Source organism: Lolium perenne, chromosome 3 (genome assembly GCF_019359855.2).
Source record: "Lolium perenne isolate Kyuss_39 chromosome 3, Kyuss_2.0, whole genome shotgun sequence".
Lineage (NCBI taxonomy): Eukaryota > Viridiplantae > Streptophyta > Magnoliopsida > Poales > Poaceae > Lolium > Lolium perenne.
The window spans coordinates 151,786,908-151,798,621 of NC_067246.2; the positions used below are offsets into that span (position 1 = coordinate 151,786,908).

The window sequence follows — 11,714 nt, forward strand, 5'->3', positions numbered from 1 at the left end:
AAAAAACATGCATGGGACATGAGTAAGAAAACAAAAAGATGTAATCTGTGAAAAGATAGTTCCTCTCAAACTAAGTAACTTACAGGCTCAAACACCTTGAAATCCTGTCCCTCCCAATGTTCCATGTAAAGGATTGAGAAAACACCGCAATCAAACCTGAAAAAATACAGTAGTGATGAACCAGTACTGATAAACAAAGAACTTGTGGACTTCTGGTAGTTTGGTTAGTTCAAAGATAAAGTAAACATACGTTGTAGTTTGCTGAGGTAAGTTATGCGGTATTTCTGGTACATAATTGTCCAGTGTGAAACTAAAGCACTTAGTCTCAGTACATGCCTTACGAAAATTTGTAACCTGTGACAATGTACATGATATATGAAAAACTTGAAATAGAAACAGTACGAATAATAATTAGTGGAAAAGAGAAACATAGGATGAAGAAATTTACAATGTTGCTAGCCATTATAGCCTTCTTCTCCTTGTCAGTATCTTGAAGTGAGTCAAGAAAATTAATTTTCTTGAACAGCAAATTGATGGAAGTTACTGTCCAGTGATTATCAGTCACTATTGGAAAATGCAACTGAAAAAATAATAAATCAAAATAATTATAATAATAATCAAAAGTCAGATGAAAAATGCTAATATGCAGCGCCAAGCAGTTCCCCTTTCTCGGTCCGAGAAGTGCATTGTTGGAACTGGATTGGAATGCCAAACAGCTCTAGATTTGGGAGTTTCCGTTACTGCATGCTTGACTTCTATTTCTCCTATAAATGTCCCTAGACTACCCGGCCAACCAAGGCACTCAAAAGGGGCAAAAACATCTGGTTCGTCCGTTTGCCCAGCAACAGTAAAATCTGCATCCCACTTTTCACCACAGCCGTTCGATGCAGCAATATGTTTTTCACCTGTTGCTGCTCGTTCTGAGTCCCTGTATGCTGGACCCGAGGGCGTGCGGGGCAGCCGGCCAGAGGCAGCGACGCAATCTCCCTCGCGTCGCCTTCCTTTTTGTGCGCGTGGGGCCAGGAGATGGTGAAAACCTAGATCGGTGAAATTCTCCACCGACCCGCTGCCTCCCTCCTCACCAATCCCCCGCCTCCTTCCTCCTGCCCAATCTGCTTCCTCCGCAAGCCATCCCGAGCGATAGAGGTGCCTGGAGCATTCACCACGGCTTGGGCGGCCCATTCCGGTGGTGGCATCGGTGGCGGCGGGTGGAGGTGAGGCGGGCGTGGCCAGAGACAGGCTGGTGCGGGGCGAATCCACGGCGGCGGCGACCGGAGGAGCCGGGCACAGCCGGAGACGGCCCGGCGCCGGGCGCGGTCGGAGACGGGCCGGCGCGGGGCAGATCCGCGGCGGTGACGACCGGAGGCGACGGGCGAGGCCGGAGATGGGCCGGCGCTGGGCGGCCGCCTCGAGTGAAGAACCGGTTCGAAGTGGCGCCGGCTTCCGCGATTGGAAGCGACGCGGGTGACTGGATGCGGCCGAGCGGCAGCATGGGGTTTTCCCCTCCAGCTTGCCACGCGCGTGCATCTCATCCACCAGCGGCAGTGACACGCACGTCGCCTATGCCCCTCCTCCTCGGTGTGGTCTCGTCTCTGTTACGCAGGTGAGCTCCTTCTTCCTTTCTCTGTCTCTCGTCGATTGTATGAGGGTACTGTGCTTGTGTTGTTGCTGCTGTGGGCAACTGCTAGATGTGTGTGTGCTGCTGGCAAGATGCAGGGATGTGTGTGTTGTTGCTGCTGCTGTGGGCTACTGCTAGATTTGTATACATCTGAATTCAAGTTAAATATATGGATCTGATGTATGTATGTCTGTAGGTTAGATGATGACAGCAGCAACGCCCCAAATGGACGCCTGGAGCAGGTCATGTTCTTTATTAGTAAGTGGCATCTTCGTATGATCTTTACCAGTGCGATCTTAGTAGTAATAAATTTCTTTTCCACTGATGATTTATCTCATTTTGATCGCTGGATCTGTTTTGGCATGAAATAGTAGCCTGTTACCCAGAACCAAATAACATGATAAACCAAAGCCTCCATAGCCATTGCAAGGTTTTCAGTTTAGTTTGGTGGATCGCATGCTAATGTACCATGGAATTTTTTTTATACAAGCAGTTTTGTTCGATTGTACACATTTTAAACGTCTTGGTAGCGACAACACCATGGAGGCCACTGGTTAGACTATTCGAGTCATTTGTACTTTGATAGAGGATGTACATTTCAGAAGATTTTGGTGGTTCTTCAGAGTTCTTTGAACTTGGTGTCTATAATTCTGTTTTAAGGTATTTTTCAACTATGTTCTTATTGTCGTTTCACTGATCCGCAGGGTTTACAGGTTTCCTTATTTGATATGGATGGCCATTCATGTAGTTGTGCGAATGGCACACACCTCCCTCCCAATACAACAGCTATTTAGCTCGCCTGGCGCTGTCTCATTACGGAATGCACTTCATATTCTCATATATACTCATTATCAGTGGAAATACTGTAATAGTATCAGACCGGGTGTGCCTTGATTCAGGCAACCTTTGCTGGACTCGTGGTTCTGAGTTGCTCGATGTGTGGTATTTCTGTCTCCCTTCATTACCATCTATTTTGGGTGGTTAATTCCTCTTACGTCGAGCTAGATGAGGTGTCCATGCCTGCGGCCTCGCCTTCTCCAACTTAGCTGCAGGTATACCAAATCCTTCATGTCTCCTCTTGAGTTTTTGTGCAATCTCTGATTTGGTTATGCTTGTTTGACGTATCTTGTACTTGATGTTACACCCTAGATTGTTGTTTGCCGCCTGACACAAATGCTAAATGGGGGGTGCAGATTTGGGGAGGCGCCGGGCGCGGCCGAAGATGGGCCGGCGCGGGGCGGATCCGCTCCGGCGACGACCAGAGGCGAAGGGGCGCGGCCAGAGACGGGCCAGCCGGAGGTGGAGGAGCAGCGAGGGGCAGCGCTGGGGCGGTGGTGGAGGAGCAGTGACGAGCGCGCCGGCCATGGCGCCGCTCGCCAGAGCACATCAGCATCTCGTCACTCGTCAATATTACTTCCCCATGTGAGTTCTTTATTCTCGTTCTTCCTCCTACTTTAATTAATTTTTCGCATGGCCATGATGGTGGATCTGCTCAGCCACGCATGGGTACAGAGAAAGTCATAGCCATCTCTTCCGTTTATTGGCTTTTTTTTTATTGTTGGAGGTGATGCTAATTCGGTTCACACCGGCGATTATTCTTGTGCTGCATTTGTTGGTTTGCTGCATTTGGGTTCAGATAGAAGAGATCCAGTTGCATTAGGATCTTTTTGTGAGAATCAACTTGGTGAAAAAAGGCGTATGATTTGTTTGTTCACTCAATGGATCAGGTGATGACATGCCCTCGCTCGCTGATCTCGAGCTTCAGCCATCTCATGGAGGACGCCGTCTGGTAGATGTCCTGCGCAAGCCCGCTATGCCGCCTCCAGCGCTAGGAGATGAGGCGGCTCAGAGGTCCGGCCTCCTCATATCCCTCGTCACCATCCGCGCACTCGTGGCGTCGTACATCGCCCACCAGAAGGACTGCACGCTCGTCGACTTTGTGCGTGGCGTCATCCTCGTCAAACACAATGCCCGCAACCTGCTACTGTCGCCGAGGTTTCTTCTTATGTTTCTTGGCAGGTCGAGGCTCAGATTTTTTTTCCTATGGCTTTGAATATCTCAGTCATCGGGTGTTCATTTGGGCTTATTGGCTGTACTCAGTTTGGTTGGTTCCCTTTTGTTTTTGCTGCTGAGAGTGTATGTTTCAGAGTGGTGTGGACGGGTTGAGCAGCGATAGAGGTTTTTTTAGTCCTAGGTCAGCACTCAGATTCTTGAATTTTCTTTTCATAATACTGCATGATTTTAATACTTCAAGGACATATGAATAGTATGGTTTCTCTCTCTCTCCTAGATTTGTTACTACCGAGAACGCTTTTGATTGCATTGTCATTTGTTTTATTGAGCTCTGAATTAAAATAATACTGTATTAACCTATCCGTTGCATAGCAGTAGCCCACCCTTTGTCCATACCTTGTATAAAGGTTGGTTCTGTGTTTTTTTTGTGTTCATGCCAACATTTTGCACGCCGTAGCACCTTGGACAAAGTAGTTATTGTCTGGTTACCTTTAGATTTTTTGTTTCATAGAGAATTAAGTGCAACCTGTTTTTGTACTTTACTCAATGGAAATTGCAGTCAATTATCTTGATAATATATCTCAATTCCTATGTTCTAACTATTCATTCTGTATGAATTTGAGAAGATTTCTGCAAATTGGTAATGAAATCCAAGCTGCTCGATTTCTTCTTGGACATGGATGAGCCCCTCAGGCATGGCAGATCTCTCAGAGGATCTCTGCCAGCATGAAAAGTTCATGTTCCAGCGAGAAGGCTCACCATCACCTACGTCATGTTACTTAGGTATAAATTGTATGATGGAATTTCTGAATAATAGGCACAATTATTATCTGAAAAGTAGATGCCATGCTTTGTTTAAAACAACATAGTTCAGTAATTATATGCGTATCCAGACATTTCATATTTAATAATGTCATATGCATTTGGCGGTGAAAAATAGGGTGGGGAAGGCAACTACCACCGGCGGTTGTCTGGCTTGTGGGTGCATCCAGGTTGCCATTTTACAACATTAGAGATTAGAAAATGTACTGTTATGTCCACATCTGTATTGTTAGTAATTTTGAATCGATCCTTTTTCATGCATTGTCGGTCGTTTCCTTGTATTAATCTATTTGAAACATGTTTCCTGGTGTCAGCGACGCATACCATGCGGTTCACTCGTCTTATTTTTCTCCTCTTTTATCATGTATATTTTGGTGAATGTTCAGCAGCTTATGTGCTATTTTTTCCCCTACTAAACAGAATTTCCTCTATGTAGGAATTATATACTGAGTTTGATTGTGTTTCAGGATATTGAGTGTCTGTAAGAATTTGAAACAGGCTACAGATCAATTTGTGTGTTGCCGGTTGACATGAAGCCTCCTTCGGTCAACAAGTAGGTATTTATGGCCAGGCTGATAGCTATTTGCAGATATTCGGGCCTTATGTTTCGTTACACTCTTTTGTATTGAGAGTTTCTATCTCATGTGCGCAGTGCCACAAACGTTTCATTGACATCAGGAGTGCACATGCCTTTGTCTCAGGGAACCCGGCACCACAGTGAGGCTGGACAGGTTAACAACATACTAGCCAACTTCCTCTTCAGTGTTCAGCTTAAACTGCAACTGGACAGCTCAATCAATATCATTTGGTTTATCCGTGGCAAATGGTTTGTGCTATTACTAAAATCAACTCATAGTTTCAAGCGATATTGTTTAGATCATAGGATTTAATGGCTCTCCCATACAAATATGTAAGCACTGTCTATATAGGATCTGAAGGCTGAAGCTTAAATTCCAGCAAAAATCTCTTGAAATATTATGTGCACGGTGTGGATTCTTGAGTTTACACAACTTCTGAAATGACATGTGTCTTCTCTGGTCCCTTTTCTCTGTCAACTACTTAAATTGTTAGTGATAAAAATATCATTTGCAAATAAATTGTATTTTCACCATATAGAAGGTTGATTTTACCTGTGTTCACTTAAATGGTGACCTACTTGAACTTCCTTTTTCTTATGCCTACTAATGATGTTCTGCCAATAGGATTCTCATGCGCTGGTTTAATGTACCTCAGCCAATTCATTGAGAAAGTTGGTGGGAAGCTCCCAAAACGGCGTGTGTCGGTTTGTGATGCTTCCGCAAAGTATCAACTCAGCCGCATGTCCTCCTTGCTCAGGTTCGTATATATACTTCAGCCTCTCTTTTTTTTCCTTTACGCGTTTGTTGATTTTGTTGGCTTTATGTTAGCTAGGTCTGCCTCTTCTTTTCTAAAGGCATATGTTGATTTCTCTGAACATTGGTTGGACATTGCCCATGTAACACTCCAGCTCCTATCACCTTAACCCCAGGTGATACCGATGCATCACGTAGGTGTGTATTAGGCTAATATCTACCATGGTATAACTTCTCTTCATGATAATATTTTTTTCGGTGCTTTGATGTGTTATCAGGTGATTTCTCTGGTCAGACATAAATATGCTATTGAGGATGTACTCAGTGGTATTCCAAGCAAAGCATGGCCAATATTTTTATAGGTACAGCGCTGACTATTATTTCCTTACCTTTCAAAACCATAATTCTAGCAGTGCTTGAAGTTTTCCTTGTTCCCCTTTTTTTGTTCTTTGGATTATCCCAAAAAAAGGCAATTATGTTACTCTAGCTAATGTACATACCAATTGGTTCAATCTGAAATTTATATTGTTTGTGGTGTTGGTTTGAAGCTAAAAGTGAAAGTGATCAGTGCGATACATTTTGGTTTGATTGGAACTGTAGCCTTCTTTTGTATTTTTTGGCTCAGTTGAGATGTTTAAACAACTATGTTGCTTCCGAAAACAAATGCTGATGCAATTTCTCTGAGACAAATATAATATTTGCATCCCTCTTTTTCCTAATATTCTGTTACCTTTGGCAGCAAGACGGAAACGACATTGTATCAGAAGTCCCCTGATGCAGCCCACAGAGTCAAAGGTAAGCCATGCTACAAGAAAAGTTACTCCAGTATTTCCATTTATTCAGATTCAAGTCGATTTGGCTTGCCTGGATGGCTACTGCAGCCCACTGACTTATCCAATTTCATGTTCATCGTGATATCCTTGCAAGATTAATAGTAATTCTTATCTTTGGGTTGCATGATGAGCTTGTAGGTCAGATTCTTTATTTGTAGCGATGTACATGGTTCTGAATAATGCAATTTCTGTGTACTAGAAGATATGCATTTCTTGACAGGGTCCTGATGCATTCCCTGACATGGACCAGCTGCCTATTTTTAATAGAGCATTGTTGATGGTTTTTAGTCCTATGATGCTTGAACTCCAGCATTGTGGATACTTGTTAGTCAAATATATTTGGATAGGGCTTCTCACATAATATGGCATTGAGGCATGTAAATAATAAATGAGTTTTGCCCAACCAGTTAGTTCTATTAATGCTCTGCAATTACTCAATGGTTGTAGTGCTTTCAGATGATCGGTTACTTTTCCTTGCAGAACGGTGGTGTGATATGTTCTCAGTTTGTGTACTCCACCTAGGATTAAACTGCAGAGGCTGCTGCATCTTGAATAATGTATGCCACGGTGCAGTACAACCCACTCTAGCAGCGGCACTCCTTCGTTTGTTAGTCACAGCATGAGTACTTTTGTCTATATTGACTTGATATGGCGGAGACTCCTGTGACTCTTGGGTAGGTGACCTTTCGTTCCGATTCTTTGTACCAATTTGAGAGGACCTAACAAAAAGTGAAGTATCTTTAGGACTATATTTTTTCTGCAATATTTGATGTTTTTTCCAAGGCCGTGAAGATTTTTAACCTGTTAGTTGCCTTCTGTTTTTTTTCCGTGACTCTTCTTTCCCTAGAAGTACTTGATGTTGTGACATCATCAAATTACCTCGGACATTAATTCTCACATTGGCTTCTTAGGGTGGCTTCAAAAATCTATGGGGTGCAAAGAAGTGCTAGGTCTAGGTCCATAAAAGAAGAGATCCTTGGTAGGAAGTCGAGGTAAGATGATTCGTTCCAGTTCTCGTGATGGCAAGACTTGTTATCTCACTCTCATCTTTTAAACAATAGGCATAAGATTTCCATGATATAGCATCGGAAAGTGCATGCCACAATTAATAATTCTTTGGTGGACCCTATGGTCTCTAAAAATCAGATTATTGTGCTTGTATGTTAGATGATTGTTCCAATCGATCATGCCCTTTATATGTGAAACAAACAACATACGGATATTTTTGTTATCCTTCAATGAAAAGAATGCAATCTTCTAGACAATCAATCCTCGAAGTAGTAAGTTTTGTTCAGTCCAATGCTAAGGCATTCAGCAACCAAACACTTTGTTTGCCAAGGGAGATAATCATAGAAATAAAAATAAAATGAAATTATTTAGTGTAGCTGATCTATATATGTGTAATATATAGTATTTAATGGTTAAAGTTTCAAAAGGGTTGAACACCAACCAGAAGTTTTCCTCTGGTTAGAGAAGCGGGGATTATATACCTTTGAATTGACTCTTTTTCCTGCACCAATAGTTGATAATTTAATTACAAAGTTTAGCTAGCTTGTTGAAAAATAATTCTACCAGCACCCTGTTCCTGACTTAGATTTTCTGTAGATGTTTAATTGCTGGAATTGTAATTGCACCGACATTGATATATAATCTGAATGCTTGATAGTTTTCGTTGTGCAGATCTCCATGAGCCCAATGGCATAGTATGCTATCCAATGAAGCTGATTCAGCCTGAACTACTCAGGCTTATTCTCTTCACTTTATCAGGTTTAGGATAGCTTACTGCCCTTGCCATGCAATATTTGTAGTATTTTTCTATGTTTGGTCGCATTTCTTTTTGTTAGGGAATATATATGGTTCTAATTTGACCACTCTTCTCAAATTTCAGGTTATTTTCAAAGGTTGCAGCCAAGCACATTATCACCTTATGTTCTAGAGACTTTTTGGGAGGTGACGGAGTAGAATGTTCTTGCTAATCAGCTTCTTGGGAAGGTTTGGTTTTGTGCTCATGAACCATTAGATGATGTCCTGAACATCTGCTGCAAAGTAGTTCCAGTAACCTGATGCCGAGTAGTACCAACGGGTATTCCAGGTACTCGTGCTCTTGTACCCATCCTAACACAACAACACTAAATTAGTTTTAGTTCTTTGTGTAAGCCTGTGTCATAAAATAGATTATATACTTCAGCTTTGCATGCGGTATTGTGCTTATGGTGTTACTGTGCAGATGCTTCTTGGGCAGACATATTTCATAAGCTTAGCGTCAGATGACTTCCGAAGTACTGGCTCCTGGCACAAGGGCACCACCCCATTGTATATGCATTAAGATCTCTGGTGAAGTTTGTCACGCCTTGTTAATTATGAGCTTAGCAGAGCTTCGTTCCTGGTATATATGTTATTGGTTATGATCCATGTATAGTGAGTTTCAGTATGTCAATGTTGTATAAACTATTCCTTGTGAAATGTTGCATATTCGCACATCGTGCAATTCAGTAAATAATATTAAGGCGACTCCGTCCCAAATATACAACTGCAGCCTTCTGAATGGAAGTTTGGTGATTGTTTAACGAATTTTATTACTTGGTATTTTTCTCCTGCAAGATTGGACACCAAGCCTAATACTTGGCTTTCAGTATATACCAGCTATAACAAGATAAAACTTATGGCTTCTATTCTGGCACGACTCTTTGTCTTTAGTGACGCATTGGGCTCTTATAAATTCAGTTCACATAAACTCTGGCCTTTGAGGATGGATGTGGCCCTCGATTTGGCTTTTTTCAGTTTAACAGGAGATTAAAAATGATGCTTGCATTTTATCAAAGAAAAGTTACTTCTTTATAAACAAACATTTCATTCAAATTGATGTTTTCCCACCTGTGTTCACTGATTTTCATACAATACTTACATGTGATGATTTGCTAAATATTTATGCTATATTGTTAACTTTATTTTGCAGACAGGATACATAGCCTTGCAGGGTTTTTTTTCCGCTCTACATGTGAATATAATTCATCGGAGCTACTTCCGTGATGGCAAGATCGATCAACTTTTGAAGGTCTATACTGCTTGCCTTGGATGGTTCTCACATGTTATCTATCCTCTATGGTGAACCTGATCCGATCATACGAACATTTCATGCAATATTTTTAGTTGTGAGATCGTGTTGTTGAACCTTTAACTAAATTTCTGTAGAATGTGCACATGAATTTCATAAGACAAATTTTCTTTTTTTTACATAGACCACATAAAATGTTGGTTATTCGTGAAACTTGACGAACGCACATTTATTATGGAGATGTACATGTAGAATTTTTTTTCAAATTTTTTCGACATTCTTAAATATGATTTTTTGGTAGAGGGAGCATACGCATCCGGGAGCCGAATTAAATTTCCAGTTAATGTCCACCTATTTAAATAAAGTAATATGCCAACCTATAAAACTTAAGACCAATTAATGTAAACCCGTGGTCTTAAATCACTTTAGTCTTTACACCGTGGCTCAACGCATCTTACCGTAACACCTGGATGGAATGGCCTACCTACAAGGCACTAAAACAGCTTAAATTCTGGGCTAATTCTTAATATTAAAATAAGCTAAAATTTATATAATTTAAATTATGACTTGATTTTGCTTGCGCGATAGCGCAACAGGTACAGTGATATGCGTAGAGCCTCATTGCAAAGGTACAGGTGACTATAATTGTGTGTGTGCTGAAGGCATTAAATTTCAAATGGTTTGTTTGAAACTTGGTTACATAATTTATGCAACTATTGCAGATTTTATATATGTGGTCAACTACGGTTTGTGTCATTTTAAATAGTTGCAGCAACTGAACATCACATGTATCTATTTTTTTCTTGCTATATAACAGCTATATAATTGTAAGTGTCATTGGATGTAATGCATATATAATATATGCACACTCTGGTAGTTTTGTTTATTGAGTTCGATCTCTTTTTTATGAACTTGGTTCTCCTGTTTTACAGCTTCATCTTGTATAGTATGTTGGCATGTTAACATACTCACTCCCTAGAGTGTATTGGTTCCAAATTTTGGGATATTATAAGATAATATTTATTTTCTGTTCTTGCTCTATTCACACAATCATGTGATTATTTAGTTTAGGGCTGCGGTTACAAACATATCAAAAACACTATTTAGGATCTTCAGCACAAGATTTCTAATGCTGAGTTTTATGCTCTTGCAAATGAATATTTCCCTCGGGTTTTTTTAACTACGGAGATTTATTGTTTATTTCGGTTTGGTCATTGTTGTCTTCCAAAGTTCACCATGGATTATGTGAATGGATCATATCGGAAGTTCATAACAGATGCATCTACTAAAATAAGCTAAAACACTTATGGTTTAAATTCTGTTCAGATTCTGCCATTGCGCGATAGCGCAACGGGTCATCTAGTTATTAAAAACAATGTGGAACTCCATCTATGTTTATAGGGTACAAATAACAACTAAATGTACCGCTTTGTGAATTTGATACTTGGTAGTTAAACTGGATGATATAAAGAATATGTATAGATAGGCAATTTCTTCTTTTACTTCAACTGAAATAAAATACTTTTTTGCAACTAAAACAGCCACGGACAGACAATTTTATTGCCAAATGGGTGTTGGAAAGACTCTGACAGAACATCACAATATAGAAACACAGAAAAGGAGAACAAGACCTTGGGAAAATAGGTTCAGAAGAGAAAAGAAAGGAAAAGGCTATCCCAAAGTAATACCAGGTCACACTTAGCAAAGTTGAACTTCTTGTTCATCTTTCCAAGTTCTCTAGTTACAGATTTGGCAATGAAATTCTCAGGTGGCACATTGAGCTTCGACTGCAAAAAGAAAGATGTATTCATCAAATCGGGAAAAAGTACATAAACTTGGATTAAATTGAGATAGAAAAGATAATAAATCAGACCGCAAAGAATGGACTAAAAGAAATCTTCCTTAGAGCACTCTTGTCATCTTTGACTTTAACGTTCCGATTATTGAATAATTGCACATATGCATCCATGACTTCATTAGATATTTCTCCTCTTGGTTTCAGAGATTGGTAGAACCTTTCATAGGTTACTGTGTGGCCATCT

The 11,714-nt window shown here is 40.8% G+C and overlaps 3 long non-coding RNA genes across 4 annotated transcripts; all 3 read left to right on the top strand.

Annotated features, from left to right (window-relative positions):
* The first annotated feature begins 1,314 nt into the window (after positions 1-1,314).
* Positions 1,315-3,846, top strand: LOC127327032 (uncharacterized). The gene is made up of 5 exons (XR_007868336.2): positions 1,315-1,603; positions 1,815-1,876; positions 2,323-2,670; positions 2,812-3,040; positions 3,346-3,846. It is a non-coding gene; the product is annotated as an uncharacterized lncRNA (long non-coding RNA).
* A 1,815-nt stretch (positions 3,847-5,661) lies between these two features.
* LOC127327027 (uncharacterized) lies at positions 5,662-7,514 on the top strand. The gene is made up of 3 exons (XR_011755503.1): positions 5,662-5,788; positions 5,886-6,146; positions 6,524-7,514. It is a non-coding gene; the product is annotated as an uncharacterized lncRNA (long non-coding RNA).
* A 104-nt stretch (positions 7,515-7,618) lies between these two features.
* Positions 7,619-9,147, top strand: LOC127326989 (uncharacterized). Of its 2 annotated transcripts, XR_011755502.1 has the most exons (3): positions 8,095-8,384; positions 8,506-8,709; positions 8,845-9,147. It is a non-coding gene; the product is annotated as an uncharacterized lncRNA (long non-coding RNA). The 2 variants fall into 2 exon arrangements; XR_007868307.2 differs by lacking the exon at positions 8,845-9,147 and having other exon boundaries at positions 7,619-8,384; positions 8,506-8,812.
* Positions 9,148-11,714: the final 2,567 nt, after the last annotated feature.